At 43.5% G+C, this 22,800-nt stretch overlaps 1 protein-coding gene across 1 annotated transcript in view; it reads left to right on the top strand.

The window, feature by feature from the left end:
• The window catches only part of foxo3 (forkhead box O3), an 82,021-nt gene extending 68,078 nt beyond the window's left edge, over positions 1 to 13,943 (top strand). The window contains exon 3 of the mRNA XM_033021966.1: positions 11,812 to 13,943. The gene's annotated coding sequence lies outside the window, so the exon portion shown is untranslated. The remainder of the gene's footprint in view (positions 1 to 11,811) is intronic.
• Positions 13,944 to 22,800: the final 8,857 nt, after the last annotated feature.

A 22,800-nucleotide genomic window follows, 5' to 3' on the forward strand; every position in this document is an offset into this window, starting at 1 on the left:
TATACAATGCTGTCTTGAAAGTGCAGCCAATGTAATCAAGGATCTTGATTATTCTTTCTGTTATTATTTCTCCTCAGGCACAATACAAGTAAGCTTAAAATGATGTATCACCAGATTCAAGAATAACTTCTTCCCTGCGGTGTCAACTGTTGAACAGACTTGTAATTGGCCCTTGAACTTTTTTTCTACGCTTTCTCTGTAGTCGTAATACTATATTCTGCACTCTCAATTTCTCTTTTGCAATACTTTATATACTGGTATAATTTGCCAGATTAACGTGCAAAACACGTTTTTCTCGGTATCTCAGTATACGCTACAATAATAAATCAATCTCACAAAGCAGTCACAAATGAAGAATGTCATTGCCTCATTTTAATATTCATCAAAATGTTTCATGTTTTCCCACAGCCAAATATTCATCGTTTAAGTTTCAACTGCTACTTGGTTTGGCAGTCATGATGCATGTTTATTTTATAATTTAGTTATTAAATCAATGGTCCAACGTAATAATTTTTCTCAACCATATATAAGATTGCCTTTTGGTGCTTTGTTCATCTTTTCTGCCTTGACAAATAGTCCAGCAACTTGAATATGAGCAAGACTATACAACAACTTCTATTTTCCAGCCCTGTCCCAATATCCCTAGTCTGTCTTTCTGTCAGTATATACTGCTTGCACAACACTTTAACACATGGAAATCCAAAGATAGAAATCTTGAAAAGTTCTCTTATCATTTGTCTTAAAGTCACGATCCTTTATCCTTGGACCATGCTTATTGCTCACCTTCATTCATTCTTTTAAATTCCACACAATACAAAATCTATCAGTTTAACATTTCCTCAAGATAACTCTTAGAGTAAATCCAGTAAACCCCTCCACTGACTTCAGAGTAAGTACATCATTAAGATCAAGGCTGAGCACTATATTCATACGAGGTTTTATCAGACTTAGAACATAGAACATTACAACAGAGGAACAGGCATTTCAGCTCCATGTCTGCACTGACATGATGCCTATATAAACTAATCCCATCTGCCTGAGCATAGTCCATATACCTCTGTCCCTTGCCTATGCACGTGTCTGTCTAGGATCCTCCTTAAACTTTACATTGTATCTAAACATCTATCTCTATCTACACCTTTCATGATTTTTTAATTCTATCAGGGTTGCCCCTCAGCTTTCAATGATCCAGAGAAACAATTCAATTTGTCCTTCGAGCTAACACTACAATCCAGGCAACATCCTGGTAAACCTTTTCTGCACCCATTTCAAAACCTCTCTCTATTGTGTGAGAACCAGACTGCATAAAATGTGGTCCAGCCAAAATGTTATACATCGACAACATGACTTCCTGATCACATACCTTCTTTACCACCTTATCTAATTGTGTGCCTCCTTGGTGGAGCTATGGACTAGGACCCCAAGATCCTTCTGAGGGATCTGTACATTAATGCTATTAAGGGTCCTACCATTTTTCAAGCCACCAACTCCCTCTTAATATTGATAGGATCTAGTTTGTCAAAATTATCTTTCCTAAAGAAATTTTCTTTCAGTATGTAATTTCCTAAGTAATATCTTTCAGTCTGAAGAGGGGTATAGACCCGAAACGTCACCTATTCCTTCGCTCCATAGATGCTGCCTCACCTGCTGAGTTTCTCCAGCATTTTTGTCTACTTCCCCTTCCTTTCAAAAACCCTGGAGCGTATCGTTGCGTCACAACTTCATTCCCACCTCCTTGCGTATAACCTACTTGAACCCCTCCAATCTGGCTTTCGCCCCCTCCATAGCACAGAAACTGCTCTCCTCAAAGTCCTCAATGACCTCCTCACCTCTGCTAACACTGGTTCCCTCAACATCCTCATCCTCCTCGACCTGAGCGCAGCCTTCGATACAGTGAACCATAACATCCTGCTCACCAGACTCAAGGACCTCAGCATTGAAGGCTCTGCACTCAGCTGGCTCCGTTCCTACCTTTCCAACAGATCCCACTTCATCTCTCTCCACAACCACACCTCTGCTACAGCCGCAGTCACTCAAGGCGTTCCCCAAGGCTCCGTACTCGGCCCCCTCCTCTTCATCATCTACATCCTCCCCCTTGGTCAGATACTCCGCCACTTCAATCTGGACTTCCACTGTTACGCTGATGACACCCAGATTTACCTTGGCACCAAATCCCCCCACAACCCCCCCCTCTCCCATATCAACTCCTGTTTGTCAGCAATAAAAACCTGGATGCAACATAATTTCCTCAAACTCAACAGCGATAAGACAGAATTTCTCCTCATAGGCTCCAAAGCCACACTTAGCAAAATCAATAACCCCACTCTCACCATCGACGGCACCACTGTCTCCCCATCTCCCCAGGCCCGCAACCTTGGCGTGATCTTTGATTCCACCCTCTCCCTTGAGCCTCACATCCGCCATGTCATTAAAACCTCCTTCTTTCATCTCCGCAACATCGTCAAACTCAGACCCTCTCTCACACCGCCTGCTGCTGAAAGACTCATCCATGCCTTCATCTCCTCCCGACTGGACTATTGCAACTCACTTCTCCTTGGCATCAGCTCCACCTACATCAACCGACTCCAACTGGTCCAGAACGCAGCCGCCCGACTCATCACCCACACCAAATCCTGGCATCACATCACTCCAGTCCTCAAAAAACTTCACTGGCTTCCCGTCTCCCACCGGATCACCTACAAAATCCTGGTCCTCACCTACAAAGCCCTCCACCATCTGGCCCCCACATATCTCATTGACCTCCTCTCCCCCTACCAACCCTCACGGTCCCTCAGATCCACATCAGCCGGTCTCCTCTCCATCCACAAGTCCAACCTCCGCAGTTTTGGGGACAGAGCCTTCTCCAGGGCAGCTCCCAGGCTCTGGAACTCCCTCCCCCAACTGATCCGCAATTCCGTGTCCCTCCCCATCTTCCAGTCCCGCCTCAAGACCCATCTCTTCACCTCTGCCTATCCTTAGCCCCACGTCCCCGTCCCTTTTCATCTGTGCATTAATTGCCTCATGCTGTGTTTTGTATTGAATTCTGTCTTTACTTTGTGTACTAGTCATGTCTCTACTATTTATTTCATTCCCCTTACATGTTTTTCCTATACATGCTCAATTTTTGTAAGGTGTCCTTGAGACTCTTGAAAGGCGCCCATAAATAAAATGTATTATTATTATTATTACTTTCCTAATCTCTCAATTATCCGTGCCCTTCTCCATGTCGAACATTGTGACATTCATTAAGGACCATGCCCACTTCCTCTGACACCAAGCAGAAATCACCTCTTTTGTCCTTTAGGGGTCCTACTCTTTTCTGAGCTAGTTTTATTACTCCATACACATATGTATGCATATATCCATGTGTATATAAAATGCTTTGGAATTTGTCTTAATCCTATTTGACACGGACATTTCATGGTCCCTTTTAGCCTTTCTAATTTCATGTATAGTTTTTTCCTGCTTCATATATATTTAGGGACAAAGACCCATCATTTACTTATTTGCCTCTACACAATTTGAGATTTGTAATAGAAAAAAATCACATGCGGTTAAAGTGCACATTGGCAGATTTTATAAAAGCCATTTTCGTACATTTTGGTTTCACCATTAGGAATTACAGCTGTGTTTATACATAGTCCCCACCACCCCCCCCCCCCCCATTTCAGGGCACCATAATGTTTGAGACAAATGGCTTCAGAGTTTGTAATTGCCTCCTTCATGCAGGTATAAGAGAGCTCTCAGCACCTCGTCTTTCCTCCAGTCTTTCCATTACCTTTGGAAACTTTTATTGCTGTTTATCAACATGAGGACCAAGGTTGTGCCAATGAAAGTCAAAGAAGCCATTATGAGACAGAGAAACACAATAAAACTGTTAGAAACATCAGCCAAACCTTAGGCTTACCAAAATCAACTGTTAGGAACAAGAGAGCACTGGTGAGCCTGCTAATCGCAAAGGGACCACGCAGGTCAAGGAAGACCTCCACAGCTGATGACAGAAGAATTACCTCCATAATTAAAAAAAATCCCCAAACACCTGTCAGACAGATCAGAAACACTCTTTAGGAGTCAGGTGTGGATTTGTCAATGACCACTATCAGCAGAAGACTTAATGAACAGTATTACGGAGCATACACTGCAAGATGCAAACTCGTTAGCCGCAAAAAAAAAGGATGGCCTGGTTATAGTTTGCGGCCTGGGCATGTATGGCTGCTGAAGGAACTGGCTGACTTATCTTCATTGATGATACAACTGCTGATGGTAGTAGCATAATGAATTCTGAAGTGTATATACACAACCTATCTGCTCGTTCAAACAATGCCTCAAAACTCATTGGCCGGAGGTTCATTCTATAGCAAGACAATGATCCCAAACATACTGCTAAAGCAACAAAGGAATTTTTGAGTGGCAAAGTCAATCACCCGATCTGAACTCAATTGAGCATGCCTTTTATATGCTGAAGAGAAAACTAAAGGGGACTAGCCCCCAAAACAAGCATAAGCTAAAGATGGCTGCAATACAGGCCTGGCAGAGCATCACCAGAGAAGTCACCCAACAACTGGTGATGTGAATGGATCGCAGACTTCCAGCAGTCATTCCACGCAATGGATATGCAACAAAATGCTAAACATGACTACTTTCATTTACATGACATTGCTGTGTCCCAAACATCATGGTGCCCGGAAATAGGTTGAGTATGCATATACACTGCTGTAAACTCTACATGGTGAAACCAAAATGTATAAAAATGGCCTTTATTAAAATCTGACAATGTACACTTTAACCGCATGTGATTTTTTTCTATTAGAAATCTCAAATTTTGGAGTACAGAGGCAAATAAATAAATGATGGGTCTTTGTCCCAAACACTATGGAGGGCACTGTAAGCATAACTACCTGTAAATTGTGGCATCATGGTTACTGTTCTCAAAATGCTCCCCTACTGAAACTTAGATTACCTGGCCAGGTTTATTCCACAACTCTGGGTGTAGAACGATCGCATTCCTCATCGGACCATGTCGTTTCAAGACTGGATGCAGCACAACGTCCAAAGAAAGGCTCAGGACTCGAAGGACTAAGCTGTAGAGAAAGGTTGTACAGGCTAGGGGTTTATTCCTTGGGGCGCAAGGAATAAATAAAAGGAATCTAAGGTGATCTTAGAGGATACAAAATCATGAGAGGAATAGATTGGGGATAGCACGCTAGTTTTTTATTGTACCTTGGTACACGTGACAATAATAAACTAAACTAAAGCTTTAGGGCAGGGGTCACCAGCCTACGGCCCACGAGCCGAATCCGGCCCGTAACCTGAAATCATCCGGCCCACAGGCATTTTTTTTTTTCAATTCGTTATCGTGACCTGGGAACTGTAGCCAGTCCCGGGGACGTGAGCTGATCTGGGAACTGCAGCGAGTCACTGCGAGCCCTACAGCCAGACCCGGGGCAGGTGAGCCGACCTGGACGCTACAGCCAGTCCCGGGGCAGGCGAGCCGATCTGGGAACTGCAGCCAGCACTAGTCAGTGGATACACGGGGCGGCACGATGGCACAGCGGTACTGCTGCCATACAGCTCATTCAGCGTCACAGATCCGGGTTCCATCCCGACTATGGGTGCTGTCTGTACGCAGTGGCGGACTGGGTCTAAAAAATATTGGTTGCCTGGAGACAAAGGGGGCCCACTTCATCAGGGGCCCACTTGCCATCAGGCAAGCTGACACCCTGGCCAGTCCGCCACTGTCTGTACGGACTTTGTACGTTCACCGTGAGGGTTTTCTAAGATCTTCAGCACATGAACAGTACAGTCCCTTTGGCCCACAATGTCAAGACCTTCTCTCATCTATCTACGCATAATCTATATCCCCCCATTCCCTGCATATCCATGTGCCTATCCGAAAGTAGAAAGTGATGAGATAGAACAAAGGTTGGGATTGTTGATGCAGATTGCTAATTGAAAGCTCCTCCGCACCATGTGACTTCACAATTGTGAAGACATTGTTTCGGCCACATCTGCCATGAACAGAATTGTCAATGAACAAAGAGTGAAAATGTCTTCTCATTTAGTAGAGGGGTCAGAAGATAGATCTGAGTATTATTGGTGTGCATTTTAAAACTGCAGCTTTTGGACACTCTCAATTGGCAGTATGCAGGTGATAGATTGGGGAAGTAACTGAGGGAAAGTGCTTTTCAATTGATTCTGTAATTGTACCCAGATGGATACAAATGGAATTACATGCATGCAGTCACACCCAATTGATAACAAAGCTCTATTGGAAGTGAATGATCAGGTGTTAACGGTTGAGAAGGACCACAGGGAATAATAAACCATTAATAGTCGCACGTAGTCATTTGTAACCGAGCCATGTTGTACTGTGGCAAGGGCAGGAATCCGGAGGGATTCCAAGCTGGGGAAAGATGGGCACAGACTTATTGGTCAGCACTTTAAGGATTTTGGCAAGTGGGTGCTAAGTAGAATGCAAGGATGAAGGGGTTTTTTTAAGTAGAGGGTTAAATTTTGTGTAAAACATTTGTCTTTCGATGCACAATTGCAAAGAATGCTTCCTAAACTAAATCTTGGCATTTTCTCAAGTCCTTGGAAGATGAATTGCTATTTTCAGTCTCCAGGGAGCTGAAAATGTTCCACAGAAATGAAAGAAAATGTTTTCCAAAAATGGCTCATGACATATTTTATTTTGAATGATGTATGCCATTAGAGATTCCACTGCCTATCCACGTTTTAAGCACGGTGTAAACAAGACCTGTACTTGTTTCAGAAATTATTGCATCATGCTTGAGGGTGAGCAGTTTCTCTTTTATAGTTTCATAAAATAGTGTAATTCATTATCTACGTTTTTCAGTATCAAGAGAACTGAACTGCTCAGGAGCCTTTACATTCACTTTAAAAAACGTTGACTTTTTTCTTTCATAGTTCTAAATGGATGTCCTTACCAAATTCTCAGCTGTTGCTCTACTCAGTAACTCTCTGTCTGTGTCTGTGTCTCTGCCTCTGTCTCTCTGTCTCTCTTTACCCTCTGCTCACAATACTGTCAATAAATACATCTGAACTATCAAATTGAGTATCAAGCTGTTTCTCCTTATACTGGAGCCTTTGTGTGGCCTGAAGCACACCTGTTCTTACTATTGCTCAACAATTTCATAGAAATAGAATTGAGAAGTTCTCAATTCCAGAGTAGTCAGCACAATTTGTCAGCTTACGATTCCTAACAATTATCAAGGTTGAATGTTCACAATCTTGCTTTGAATTCGACTTTTCCCTATTGAGAATTCACCATAGAGACTTATGTGACTCAAATAACTGACTACTTGTTCCATATCACATCTGTCCAGATGATCTCTAGAGCCAATAATTGAATGATATTCTACTGTTAATTAGGGGCGCTCTTTTTACCCTAGGGTTTGGGCGTTTTTAAGCAAGAATTGTTGCAGTCCGTGGTGATACTTGAGATACCACATGCTAATAAATGGGTATTAAGCTTTTATTTAATGGCTGTTTAGTTCTCAACATGTACAACAGTTCTCAACAGGCAAATACTTCGCAAAGAATGATGCTACCAACACACAGGCATCTTATTTTCAATTTGCTTAAGTTGCTGATTGTTTTATTTATCTTTATGTGCTGGCTTCATCACTCTGGTTTGGGTAAAATGATTCCATTAGAGTATTCTGTTGCATTTTGAGTAAAATCGCAATAATTATATCATTTGTGGCCGAGACCTCTGTGCTGCCAGAATCCATTTAGCCACAGAATAAGTGGTGTGGTACAGCTGGCACTATTTTAACATTCAGGCATATCTTCATGTACTGTCAATGTATTAGTTATGCAGTGAAGTGAACCAGTGTTTGACAGTCAATAAAATATGATCTGGAGTAATTTGTCAAACTGATAGTCAGGTTCATGTCACTTTTCTGGCCTGCGATTTGTATTGAGTACATTTGAAATATACAGAACATTTTGGCTTAATTCACAATGGAATGGCATTTTGGGTCTGAACAAGGGTCCCAACCCAAAACATTATCCATTATTTTCTAAGAGTCTAGCCCGCCGAGTTACTCCAGCACTTTCTGTTTATTCTTGATTTTATTTTCTACTTAGGAAACTAAGGTGCATGATTTTGAATGTTTTGTGAGGATCTGTTCCTTTTATTGACAATTCCTCTCGCCTTTCCAAATGTTACAAACCTTCCTGCTGCAAATAGACCCTGTTTTGGCATCGTGAAAATACTGCAATTCCGTCCACCTGTAAGTTAAAGGGTCTGGTGTTTCCATATATGGCATTGCAGTACATCCATTTTGCTACCTAAGACAAATTCATGGCTGCTAGAATCAAGGATGAGGGCAGCAGGTACATGGAAACACAACCAACTTGGGTCCCAAGTCACAATATTTATTATTGTTGGATTTAATTCTTGAATTGAGGTCTTGTTTAATAAAGTACTTTCTTTTACAAAAATCTAAGCTCAATCACAGATATAATTTATGTATTTGTGAAGGTAGGACATTCATTTATAAAGCGTGCATCAAGACTTCCCAAAGTGCTGTGCAGTCAGTGAGCCCTTTAGAGGTGTACTCAACTGTCCATGTCGGAATGTTGCTTTTGAAATGTGTCACGTACAATGGTTAGCATTGCAGTCTAAATTATCGTGGATTTGTTATGAAGTGGGGATCATGTCTGTTGAACCGCTGGATGCACAGATTCCTTCTTGTGAATTATAGAGGAGGTCTTTGGCCTTTTGGAGGTGGTGGTAGACAAGGCTCCTAGCTCCTGTGGCGAACAAGAAAACAAATTACTGAATCGCTTAACTAGGGTAATCATGATAATGGTATCTCTTAATTCCTCTGACATGATTCCTCTTCCATTATGAAGGATATGATCATGAATTCACACCAGAAATATTTATTCATTTTTAATAATGAAGAGGCTTTTTTCCTGCTCCAGAGGCCTTTTGTTCATCTGCAGACGTTTCCGCCCGTTGACGTTGTGACGTGTGGGACAGAGACTAGGATATCATCATCAGACCTGGTATCAAATTCACAAGCTCCTGAGCACAAATGGACTCCAATTGTTTCTATGGTTAAGAGACAAGTACAGCTTACATTAGGCCCCACATCAGTCTGAAGAAGGGTCTCGACCCGAAACGTCGCCTATTCCTTCGCTCCAGCCTCACCCGCTGAGTTTCTCCAGCATTTCTATCTACCTGAGAAATCTACCAACAATACCCTTTGAACATAATCTTCATTTGACAGGAAAGGTGAACCAAATGTTTGACGTTTTCTCCCATGTTATAGTCCCCAGTACAGGGCTTTGATTAGCTTCGTTGAATGGCCCATGTTGTCAGCATGCTTGATGCTAGGCCTTTGAATTGAATGTAATACTTTATTGTCACATGTAACCGGTCACAGTGAAATTCTTTGCTTGCATACCCAAGGTATGCAAATAGTCGCCACGTACGGCGCTGACAAAGTTACAAAGTACCCTCACGTCGGGTTCTTCCCCCTCCCTCACAGCGGTCCCACCATGCCGGTTCCTCTTTTGTTCCTTCCCCCGGCAGCGGCGTCCTCACTTCCATATGGTCCATCATCGTCCGCTGGTCGGCGCCCTCATCGACCGCCGCATTGACCTCTCCACTATTGCTGCCAGGTCCTCTCTGGACACCTCCATGGCGCCGACCCCAGCCCCAACCACGGCTCAAATGCGGCACGACCAAAGTCCTTCGATGCCTTTGATCTGGTTCCGCAACCTTTGATCTGGTTCTGCGGCCTCGACACCTCTCACCTCCTCGACACCTCTCGATCAGGTGGTAGTTGGCGTGGATGTTGGAGTGAACGCTCTTGAAGCACTGGATCTCTGAAACAAGCACTCTGAGCTTTGTCAAGACAAGAAATTCCCAAGAGGATAGAAGAAGCATATAATGGGCATTCGCTGTCTTCATGGGAATAAAACGCCTTAATTGACTCGACTCGTGTAACCGCTCGTATGGAGGAGCAGCAGCATCCAGAAAGCCATTGAGCAGCAAGTATCGCTGCCTTCAGACCAACCAGACCAAGCAGCCCACTTCACAACACCATCAGGCACCACCTGCCTCATTGCAGTCTGTGAATCCTGCCTTAGATTCTTCAGCAACCTTAATGTCTGGAACTAAAGTGGCAGCAAGATATCCTGCATCCACATGAGGCAGATATTGCATTGATTCTTTGTCTCATTAATGTGGCACCTGAAATATAAAGTGGTGTCAATTTTGTGCTTGAGTCTTTTATTAGATTTGGGTGCTTCTGATTCAAGTATGGATTTAATATTGTCAAGTGTACTGACAGTAATGTGTTTTTGTGTGTTATCCAGGCTGATCGTACCAAACATGGGTGCAATCATATTACGCACAAGTATAACACAAGTAGTACAAAAAGTGAACGAGTGCCCGATAAGGGAGGTGAGAAGAGAGAATGATGGCTGGGATGTGAGTGCTTATGTTGGCAGTGAAATGTAGATGAAGCGTGGATAGGGGCTGGGGCTGGTTTGTGTGATGGACTGGGTGGCAATTTCTTGTGGACTTTGGCAGAGCATTTGCTGTACCACACTGATTCATCCACACAGAATGCTTTCTATGGGGGGGGGGGGGGGATGTGTGGGAGGAAACTTTTTTTCTCTCTTCCTTTGACGGAGATGAGACTTTTTCTGTATCGTATCCCCGTCCACACTGCGGCCTTAACATCATGGAGCTGACTGTCCCTTTGTTAGGGATCGACTTCGGTAGCTTCGACCGCCCCGATCGCAAGAACCTCGATCGCCCCGATCACAGGAGCTTCGATCGCCGACTGCGGGAGCTTTGATCGCCCCAACTGCGGAAGTTTTGATCGCCCCGACCGCGGGATAAAAGGAGGAAGATGGTATAAGTTATTTGGTTCCCATCACAGTGGGGAATGTGAAGTCGCCGAAAAGACAAGATGGACGTGCTGCCTGCGCTGGTGGGGACTCGGAGGCAGTGCCCTGAGTGCAGTGATCTTGGTGTTTGTGGGGTCATGGACGGCTTTCTGACTGTTTGGGTGGACAGGGACTGCAGAATGACAGCGGTCGGTGCAACTCTGGTCACATCACGGTGAAGGAGTGTGTGTGTGTGTGGCCCGGACATTGAACTGATGGCTGTGGGTCTCCGCTTATGCTGTGTGGCCTGGGTATTCTCATACACCGCTGTGGTGGCTGTTTATGTTTAATCTTTATGTAATTTTGTATCTTGTTGCTTTTTTTTGGTATGGCTAAGGTAAATGAAATTTCACTGTACCATGTGACAATAAAGGACCATTCAACCACTGAAATTGGTTAGAGTGATTGAGACATGCCAAATTTCCTTAGTCTTCTGAGGAAGTAGAGGAGTTGGTATGCTTTCTTGGTCATGTCATTGATGTGAATGGATCAGGTCAAATTGGTGGAAATATTTCCATCTAGGACCTTGCAGCTCTCGACCATCTCCACTTCAGCACCAGTTGCATTACCTCAGTAAACTGTAACCCACTGACCGCATCTGATACTACTTTTAATATCCTAAATGAGTTATTTTTAATGCCAGAGCAATCATGTGACAAGCTCCCTTCCTCAAGTCAAAAACTAGTTTTAGATTTCTGTGGTGATGTTTCTGAACATTCTCTAGTCCTATTTACAGTTAATTACTTCATATTTTGAGTAGAGTGCATTCATACTGGGTTATTGGAAGTTATGTCATTATAACATTGGAGAAGTTGAAGGAGAGGTATACTTATGAAGCCAAGTTTCTTCTAATCCTTTCCCTTTTTTTCCCCATAGGTTAGTGAACTGAATCCTTCTCGCCAAATCTGCTATCATCAAGATAACATGAGTCAGATGACAGCAAATGTATTTGACAGCTGTGTATCTGACATTTTCATCTGTAGTGGGGACAGTTCCTGGAATTGCATCTCAACCAAGTGAAAGATGTTAACGAGAAGAATACAATTTACACTTGAAATGATTTTTGAAGTGTTTAAAAGAAATTCCATTTAAGCTGTACAGTTTCTCCTGCATCCCGTTATATTTAGCCGTATATAAATTGTTGGTTGATGCAGGTTGGTGCTTAATTTCAATTTTATTTGATGAGCATCTGCCTATGGTCTCCATTGTATCAGAATGATTGAAGTGATAGAATGGGACTAATGAACAGTGCCAACAAAGGCAAGAATACTAATGAGGAAACGAACATGTCAACTGGTTGAATGGAGTGCGACAAATCAGCATTGTCAAAATGCCGGAAGACTTAAAAACAGATGATGGTTTTAATCCTTTTTAACCTAATATGCAATTGATTAATTGGCATTTTTTAATAATTTGAAACTGCATGAGCTTATTCACAATGATTTGCTGGTTTGAATGGACATCTCGAATTTATGACCCAACTTTATTTGGTCTTCTATAATAAGAGTGTAAGATTTAGAGGTGAGGTTGGTGATTAAAAAAAAAAAATACATTCATGTGTTGACAAGTCACCTACCCTTGGCAAAACTGACTCTAACTTTGCTTGGCTTTACAGACCAATGTGTGTACAGACCAATCTTGTGAACTAGTGATTGGGTAGAAAGTTTTTTTTTTGTGTGTTTACAGATTATTGCATTCAGAGAAAAAAGCCAAAATTATTTTCTCTCAAAGCCAATTTTGCTGCATGCATTGAAATTTAAATATATTTACAGGATTGGACAACTTGCTCTATTATATTCATTAATCATAGATTTTTTTTTCAAAGTTCCTGTCGTTTAAACAGAAAAAAAAACTTTGCCCTTCCCCATTCTGAGTACAGATTGATTTGAGATAACAAATCATATCATCATCATCATCAGATAACAAGCTGCCTCCCTTTTGAACAGAATCATCAATGGTCAGCTTTAATGTGGTCTATTTTCTGTAGGTACATTTATACTTGTATAGTAAATTGTTTTCAATAATGCATTTCTGTATGACATTTGTACATTTATTGAAAGTTTTATTGTACTGTGTACCCTTGATCACCTTTTTGAAATGTTTCTATATAAATATACAGCAGCTCAGATTGCACCAATTTATGCATATTTCTTCAACTAATGTGTACGATCTTTCTCTTTATACAATAGGGTAATGCACATTTATATTTTATTATGGCCAGAGACAAATCATTATGCATGATTATTTAGTAGGAAATTAGCAGTTTGCTTCAACTCATTGCATGAAATTCTAGGCCATTGTGGTCGTTGATGTCAGTGCCCCTGGGGAGCGAACAGTGAAGAAACTTAATTGTGTAACTAATGTCTCTCATAAATGGATTCTTGTCTTCTCATCATGGACGTCATCTAAAAAGGTGTGCTGTATGCTATTGTAATTGTAGAATGATAGCATATCAATTATGGCTATTGAATTGTTCTCATCAAATGTAAATGAAGTTTAAGGTAGTATATTCATTCCTTTCATTTACCAATGTTTTTATTTTTGCTCTTTAAAATCATACCACTTATTAACTTCTGAATCAGGTATTTTGATAGAGAATTCTGCATATGCCAATGTTCTTGCTATGGTAGAATAGCAATTAAAAAATGCTCCAGTTCCTGCCAGTCTATTTGGAATCGTACCACAAACCATAACCCAGTGTTGACAGTGTCCTGAATCTGTGGCAAGTCTCAGGTTAGCATCTCAGGATATGGAGAGAGGGAAGAATTGCAGGGATTTACAATACCACAATAAGTGAATGTTAACTCAACCCCTTCTGGGGTTTGTATAAAATTAATGGGAATGGAAAAGTGCTTTTGTTCTTTTGAGATTAATTTAGTCCTAATGTTTGCAACTTGTAAAACTCAGATCATTCATACATAATCCAATTTGTTAAATTCACTTGTGCACTGTCCATTGATCAGATTCCATGCCCTGATTGTTATCTTCTCCCCCCCCCCCCCCCCCCCCCCCCCCCCCCCCCCCCCCATCCGATGAAACGCACCACTTGGCTACCAGTTACATCTATTGGTTTGAAACTGCCACAATTCAAGTTTCTGGGGGGGGGGAAAGCATTTTTTATAAACTGTGTCCACTATCCAATTCTGCCTGCACCCATTGGTCAGAATGTGGTGACTGGTGGTGATTAAAATTGAGATGGGAATATCCTATATTTTATTTTTCAAATGCATAGATTGAAATATTATGTACATGAAATCTATATTCTAAGATGAATATACTACCTTCCCTTCACCTCCTGTAAATTTGATTAGTTTTGACAAGAAAACAAAAGTTCTATTGAACTGCAGTTTTTTATTGAATAAATTATTGGTATGTATTGCTATGTGCTTCATTAATCTGTGCTCTAGAAGAGTGCGCATGTAAAATAAAGCTTGATAACACTATATATATTGAACTGAAATATTTCCTTTGGGTTCTAATTTTCATATGTAAATTCTATTCATGGGTTATTCCAAATGGAAGGTAGTTATAAATATAATTCCACAGCAAGTTACTTTCTTCTCATCTATTAATCTCATCTAATGCATCTGCTGTTCCCAATGTGCATCCTATACATCGGCGAGACCAACCATAGACCCATGCCAAACAATGAAACATTTACGCTTGGTCCGCTGAGGCCCAGGGGATCTCCCAGTTACCAACCATTTCAACTCCCATTCCCATACTGACCTTTCTGTCCTGGGCCTCCTCCATTGCCAGAGTGAGAACACATGCAAATTGCAGGAACAGCACCTCATATTTCGCTTGGGTAGCCTGCAACCCAGCGGTATGAACATTGAATTTGTTAATTTTAAATCACTTCCACCAACACTCCTCCCCACTTGCCCACTTCCTCCTCCCTAGTCGTTTAACCAGTTCCTCAGCTCTCCACAGAAGATAGACACAAAATGCCTGAGTAACTCGGCGGAACAGGCAGTATCTCTGGTTAGAAGGGATGGGTGACTTTTTGGGTCGAGACCCTTCTTCTCACCACATTGTATTTCTCCTGAGTTCACACCCTCTCTAGCCAACAATGGGCCCACCAGGGCACCACCCTGCCTGAGATCATTTTGTTATCGGTCTCGATTGGTCCTGGTGTTATCTTGCCACACACCCCCCTCCCCCCTCCTCCTCCCACTTTCAGTCTGAAGAAGGGTCCTGGCCCGAAACGTTACCTATTCTTTTTTTCCAGAGATGCTGCCTGACCTGCTGAGTTAGTCCAGCACTTTGTCTGCCTTTTTGACTAGGTTGTGTATGTTACTACCCGTGTAAGAATCTGAGCTCTCATTTGGAAAATCTCCAAATTTGAAAACCTGAAACCATGGTGTCAGTGCCATTAATAACTGAGAAAGAAGGTTGGGCAAATTGTCTGACCCGCTGACGTAGTTACTGCCTTAACTACTGTCTTTTTCTCCTACACATAGGATAGTATACAAATGTGCATATTCACTCACCCATCTAGTTCACTGGCCCCTTGACAAGCCACTGGTAGCTTGGAACGTTTTCATTTGTGGAGGCTTTCAGTGACAGCAGTCCAGGGTCTGCCAAGAGACTTTAGACTGACTGAAGTAAGAACAGCCTTAGTCTGGGGACACAAGAAATTGTGTCCCCAGACGGCGCGGACTTGGTGGGCCAAATGGCCTGTTTCCGCACTGTATCTCTAAAATTGCCGATGCTAGAATCTTGAGCAAAACACAAATGCTGGAGGAACTCTGCAGGTCAGACTTCTTTAGACTGAAATTAGAGGTGGGGGGAGGGAGGGAGGGAGGGGTGAAATAAACGAAGTAAGTAAAGGCCAGAACAAATCGGGGCCGGCCACAGATGACCTCGGGAAAGGTGGAGCCCATATTGGCCCATTGTTGGCTGGGGGAAGGTGTGATAACAAGAGGGATACAAGGATGCAAACAGTGGATCTGGTAGGACGACTATGTGGGGAAGGAGGGAGAGGGGAGGGAATGCAGGAGTTACTTGAAATTAGAGAAATCAACGTACATACAATAGACAATAGGTGCAGGAGTAGGCCATTTAGCCCTTCGAGCCAGCACCGCCATTCAATGTGATCATCCCCAATCATACCGCCTTGTTGTAAACTGCTAATGCGAAGTATGAGGTGCTGTTCATCCAATTTACGTGTGGCCTCACTGACAATGGAGGAGGCCCAGGACCGAAAGGTCAGCATGGGAAGGGGAGTTAAAATGTTTTGCAACCAGGAGATCGTGTCGGCCAAGGCGGACCGAGCATGTGTACAGCGAAATGACTGCCAAGCCTAAGCTTGGTCTTGCCGAGGCAATAGGCCGACGAAACGTCATCTATCCAAACCCTCCACAGACGATAGACACAAAATGCTGCAGTAACTCAGCGGGACAGGCAGCATCTCTGGAGAGAAGGAATGGGTGATGTGTCGGGTCGAGACCCTTCTTCAGACTGAAGACATGAAACGTCAACCATTCTCTTCAGAGATGCTGCCTGTCCCGCTGAGTTACTCCAGCATTTTGTGCCTATCTTCGGTTTATCTATCTGCAGTTCTTTCTTACACATTTCACCTGCTCCACTGCCAAATCTCCGCAAGGTATGTCTACTTTGAAGAAGTTCTCTCTCTCCGACGAGAGTTCTGCAGCTCAGTCTAGACCTGAAACATCATCCATTCGTTCTCTCCAGAGATGCTGCCTGGCCCGCTGAGTTACTCCAGCATGTTGTGTCCATCCCCTCCATAGATGATGCCTGATTCGTGAGTTACGCCAACACTCTGCCAGGGTCTAGTCCATTCGATGGGGTGGTGTTGCAGGGAAACGATAGGTAAAGCGGTATTTTTACTGATATTGTGCAGTCCAGGAGCAGATGACCCTAAACTGCATTGCTCTCATGTCTCCTCCCCTTCACAGACTGTGAAGTGGATATTTTCTGAAATAGGAGCAACACAACGATTCAATTGTTCTGTTTACTGTTAACAAAGGTAAAGTGAAATACATTTGTTTTGCATCTAGATAAGACAGCACGGTGGCGCAGCAGTAGAATTGCTGCCTCACAGCTCCAGAGACCCGGGTTGAATCCTGATAATGGGTGCACTCTGTACGGAGTTTGTACGTTCACCCCATGACCTACATGGGTTTTCTCCAGATGCTGCGGTACCCTCCCACACTCCAAAGACGTACAGGTTTGTAGGTTGATTAGCGTGCTAAAATTGTAAATTGTTCCTAGTGTGTAGGAAAGTGTTAGCGTGCGGGGATCGCTGGTCGGCACGGACTAGGTGGGCCGAAGGGCCCGTTTCTAAAAACGATATCTGTATCTCTGAACTAAACTAATCACTGCGATTATTGTACATAAAGACAATCCCCGATTAAGTACCCCATGCATGGAGTTTAAGAAGGAACTGCAGATGCTGGAATATCGAAGGTAGACAAAAGTGCTGGAGAAACTCAGCGGGTGCAGCAGCATCTATGGAGCGAAGGAAATAGGCAACGTTTCCTGACTACAGGTGCTGTCTGTACGGAGTTTGTACGTTCTCCCTGTGACCATGTGGGTTATCACCGAGATCGGTTTCCTCCCACACTCCAAAGGTGTACAGGTTTGCAGGTTAATTAGCTTGGTAGAAATTTAAATTGTCCCTAGTGTGTGTAGGGTAGTGTTAATGTACGCGGTCGATGCCGACTTGCTGGGCCGAAGGGCCTGTTTCCGCGCAGTATCTCTAAAACTGAAATACTAAAAGTTCAAGTTAAAACTAAGACACAAGACACCGTATACCACATTTGCACCTTGTACAAAAACTCCATATCCAGCACCAAAGGTTAGGATTGAAGCCAGATCATGCCATTAGACAGCATTCCTAGCCAAGCCACTATGCTGCCAATCACTTTAGTAGTTCTTACGGGAGATTAGCTGCCAATGCAACAACTCCTGACATTATGGGTCAATAACATAATGGAAAATATGTTTTCATTCACCACAGCCCATTAATCACAATAGTATGTTGCAGAGTTTCAAGTTGCAGAGGGATCTGGATGTCCTTGTGTATAATATACAAAAGCGTGGCATGGAGTTGAAGTGATTAGTAAAGCTAATACTGTTATTAGTGAAAGGCTGTGGAGAGGATGTTTCCACTAGTGGGAGAGTCTAGGACCAGACCTCACAATTAAAGGACGTTCCTTTAGGAAAGAGATGAGGAGGAATTTCTTCAGTCAGAGGGTGGTGAGTCTGGAATCTTTGCCGAAGAAGGCTGTGGAGTTCGTCGATTAATATTTTTAAAGGGGAGATAGATTCTTGATTAGTACGGGTTAAGGGGAGAAGGCAAGAGAATGGGGTTAGGAGGGAGAGATAGATCAGCAATGATTGAATGGCGGAGTAGACTGGATGGGCCGAATGGCCTAATTTTGCTCCTAGTTATTGGTCATAATCATTTAGTAACAACTCGTAAACTAATGCTGTACAACGCACACCTCGTCCCATCTTCACTCGTCCCACTTCCCTGCATTTGGCCCCGTATCACTCAAAACCCTCTCTATCCATGTACCTGTCGAAATGTATTTTAGAGTTCCTGCCGCAACCACCTCCTCTGGCAGCTTGTTCCATACCACTGTGTGAAAAAAAATTGCCATTCAGGTTTCGAGCAATTCTTTCTCGATTCACATTAAACCCCTGATCTCTGGTTCTTGATTCTCCCTACTCTGGGTAAAAGACTATGTGCAGTCACCTTATTTATTCCCCCGTTTAAGAAGGAACTGCAAATGCTGGAAACATCGGAGGTAGACAAAAATGCTGGAGAAACTCAGCGGGTGAGGCAGCATCTATGGAGTAAAGGAATAGGTGACGTTTTGGGTCGAGACCCTTCTTCAGACTCATTCCCCTATCTATTATCTACTACCCTTATGATTTTATATATACACCTCCATAAGATTACCCCTCAGCCTCCTGCAACTCCAAAAAATAAAGTTCTCGCCTGTCCCAATGGCTGAGGGCCTCAATTCCTGGCAAGATCCTCGTAACGTTCTTGTTTTGACACAGATTTACAGTTCTGGGCTAAAGCTATTGGAAGCATATGAGGAAAAAGTCTCTTTACATCAAGAATATTTAAGATCTGGATTTTACTACCTGCAATAGGAAACTCCTGTTTGACAAATTTCAGTTTGCTTTTGAAGTTATAATTATCAGGTTGCATAAGTGCGAACCAGTATTTACGGTATTTCTGGATTACTGAAAGGTGTTTGGTGATGTACCACAGTAAAAGTGGTGTAGGAAAGAACTGCAGATGCTGGTCTGCACCGAAGATAGGCACAAAATGCTGGAGTAACTCATTAGGACAGGCAGCATCTCTGGAGATAAAGAATAGGTGACGTTTCGGGTCGAGACCTTTCTTCAGATTGAGAGTCAGGGGAAAGGGAAACGGGAGATATTAATGCTGATGTAGAGAGATATAGAACACATAGAAACATAGAAAATAGGTGCAGGAGGAGGCCATTCGGCCCTTTGAGCCAGCACCGCCATTCATTGTGATCATGGCTGATCGTCCCCAATCAATAACCTGTGCCTGCCTTCTCCCCATATCCCTTGACTCCACTAGCCGCTAGAGCTCTATCTAACTCTCTCTTAAATCCACCCAGTGACTTGGCCTCCACTGCCCTCTGTGGCAGGGAATTCCACAAATTCACAACTCTCTGGGTGAAAAAGTTTTTTCTCACCTCAGTCTTAAATGACCTCCCCTTTATTCTAAGACTGTGGCCCCTGGTTCTGGACTCGCCCAACGTTGGGAACATTTTTCCTGCATCTAGCTTGTCCAGTCCTTTTATAATTTTATATGTTTCTATAAGGTCCCCCTCATCCTTCTAAACTCCAGTGAATACAAGCCTAGTCTTTTCAATCTTTCCTCCTATGACAGTCCCGCCATCCCAGGATCAATCTCGTGAACCTACGCTGCACTGCCTCAATCACAGGGACGTCCTTCCTCAAATTAGGAGACCAAAACTGTACACAATACTCCAGATGTGGTCTCACATGAATGAAAGATATGCAGAAAATCAAAGATGGTAAAGGAAACAGGCCATTAGCTGTGAGCTAGGTGAAAACCAGTTACAGACAATGAGACTCACCAGGGTGACAGTGAAACTATTACAATGACTAGGGCAGGGGAAAGGCAGAGAGAGAGGATGCAAGAGTCACTTGAGGTTAGAGAAATCAATATTCATATATCGTTGGGTTATAAGCTGCCCAAGTGAAAAATGAGGTGCTGTCCCTCCAATTTGCATTGGGCCGCACTCTGTAAATGGAGGAGGCCCAGGACAGAAAGGTTGGTGTGGGAATGAGAAGGGGAGTTAAAGTGTTCGGCAACCCGGGAGATCGGGTGTGAATGGAACAAATCAAAGCCAGTCGTAGAGCTGGAGAGCAGGAGGAATCATGGGAGGGGGAGCAGCGAGAGAGGACGTTGCAGAACTCCTGTCTGAGAGTGGAGGAAAACTTCTTCAAAGTAGACACACCTTGAAGAGATTTTGCAGACAATGTGTAGGAAGGAACTGCAGATGCTGGTTTACACCAAAGATAGACACAAAATGCTGGAGTAACTCAGCGGGTCAGACAGCATTTCTGGAGAGAGACGTTTCGGGTCAGGACCCTTCATCAGACTCAGCGGGTTAGACAGCAAAGTTGTTGTACAAGGCTGGAGTAAGCTCTTGGCATGGGTTGAGTATTGTGTTATGGATAGAAAACAGAGGTGTAGACAATAGGTGCAGGAGTAGGCCCTTCGGCCCTTCGAGCAAGCACCGCCATTCAATGTGATCATGGCTGATCATCCCCAATCAGTACCCCGTTCCTGCCTTCTCCCCATATCCCCCGGCTCCGCTATCTTTAAGAGCCCTATCTAGCTCTCTCTTGAAAGTATCCAGAGAACCGGCCTCCACTGCCCTCTGAGGCAGGTTAGACAGCAAAGTTGTTGTACAAGGTTGGAGTGAGCTCTTGGCATGGGTTGAGTATTGTGTTATGGATAGAAAACAGAGGAGTAATTAATTGGTCATTCTCAGATAGTCACTCCATGGTGAGAGAGGTGTCAGGGATTCTTGGCTACTCGTGATTTAGTTTCATAATTTAGCTCGGTACATGTGACAATAAACTAAACTGAACTTTGTTCAAGAAATATAGCTAGATACTGATAAGTCTAGAAGTCATGGTGCAGCTTTATAAGACTTTAGAGAAACAGCGCGGAAACAGGCCCTTCGACTCACCAAGTCCACGCCGACCAGCAATCACACTGTACACTAACACTATCCTACACACACTAGGGACAATGCACAAATATACCTCGCCAATTTTTGCATAATCTTTCATTCATTGTTCTTTATCTCTCCACATCACCATCTATATCTCTCGTTTCCCTTATCCCTAACCGGTCTGAAGAAGGGTCTCGACCCGAAACATCACCCATTCCCTCTCTCCAGAGATGCTGCCTGTCCCGCTGAGTTATTCCAGCTTTTTGTGTCTGTCAAGGTGTAAACCAGCATCTGCAGTTCCTTCGCACACAGCCGACAAACCTTAACGTCTTTGGAGTGTGGGAGGAACCCGGAGCACCTGGAGAAAATCCACGCAGGTCACGGGGAGAACGTACAAACTCTGTACAGCCACGTACCCATAGTCAGGCTGGAACCCGGGTCTCTGGTGCTGTAAGGCAGCTACTCTAATGCCGCCCTGATCTGGTTCTATCCGCCTCATTACAGGAAGGGTGTGGAGGCTTTGGAAAGGGTGCAGCTGAGGTTTACTTGAATGTTGCCTGGATTAGTGGGTATTAGCTACTGGGAGGGGTCAAGGAAAGAGCGTTCACGTCACGGCCCTGTTTCCACCAATCTTTCCACCACCACGCACAAGAAGCACAAGTAACGACATGACAGACACCAATGTATGCAGATGCTGAGAAGTGCGTTCAGTTCTGGCTGAACAACTTCTAATCTTGCGTGTGGACTCGATAACAAGAAGAAGCTACTGGGAGAGGTTGTAAAGTATAAGTATATTATTAAAGCTTTATTTCAGACACAGGTCCATATAACACATCAAACAGTACAAAGAATTACAAAGATACATTAAAAAAATTGCATATTAGCCTAAAATATATATAAGCTATTGCACCAATGCCGTCTATAGTATACATCGGCGAGACCAAGCTTCGGCTTGGCAATCGTTTTGCCGAACACCTCCGCTTGGTCCGCATTAACCAATCTGATCTCCCGGTGGCCCAGCACTTCAACTCCCCCTACCATTCCCAATCCGACCTCTCTGTCCTGGGCCTCCTCCATGGCCAAGAGTGAGCACCACCGGATATTGGAGGAGCAGCACCTCATATTCCGCTTGGGCAGTCTGCACCCTAGCGGCATAAACATTGAATTCTCCAATTTCCGGTAGCCCTTGCTGTCTCCTCCCTTTCTCAGCTCTCCCTCGGCCCTCGGGCTCCTCCTCTTCCTTTTTCCTTTCTTCTCCCCACCCTACATCAGTCTGAAGAAGGGTTTCGGCCCGAAACGTTGCCTATTTCCTTCGCTCCATAGCTGAGTTTCTCCAGCACTTTTGCCTACCTTCGATTTTCCAGCATCTGCAGTTCCTTCTTAAACAGTATAGTATAAAGTATCCTTTATTGTCATTCAGACTTTTCAGTCTGAACGAAATTGCGTACCTTGCAGTCATGACAGAATAGAATAACAAAACACACACTTAACACAGTTTAACATCCACCACAGTGAGTTCACCAGGCACCTCCTCACTGTGATGGAGGGCAAAAATCTTAAAGTCCTTGTCGCTTCCCTCCTTGTTCTCCCTCTGCATTGAGGCAATCCAGGCCTTCGATGTTGGGTGATGGTAAGT

Source organism: Amblyraja radiata, chromosome 5 (genome assembly GCF_010909765.2).
Source record: "Amblyraja radiata isolate CabotCenter1 chromosome 5, sAmbRad1.1.pri, whole genome shotgun sequence".
NCBI classification, from domain to species: Eukaryota; Metazoa; Chordata; class Chondrichthyes; order Rajiformes; family Rajidae; genus Amblyraja; species Amblyraja radiata.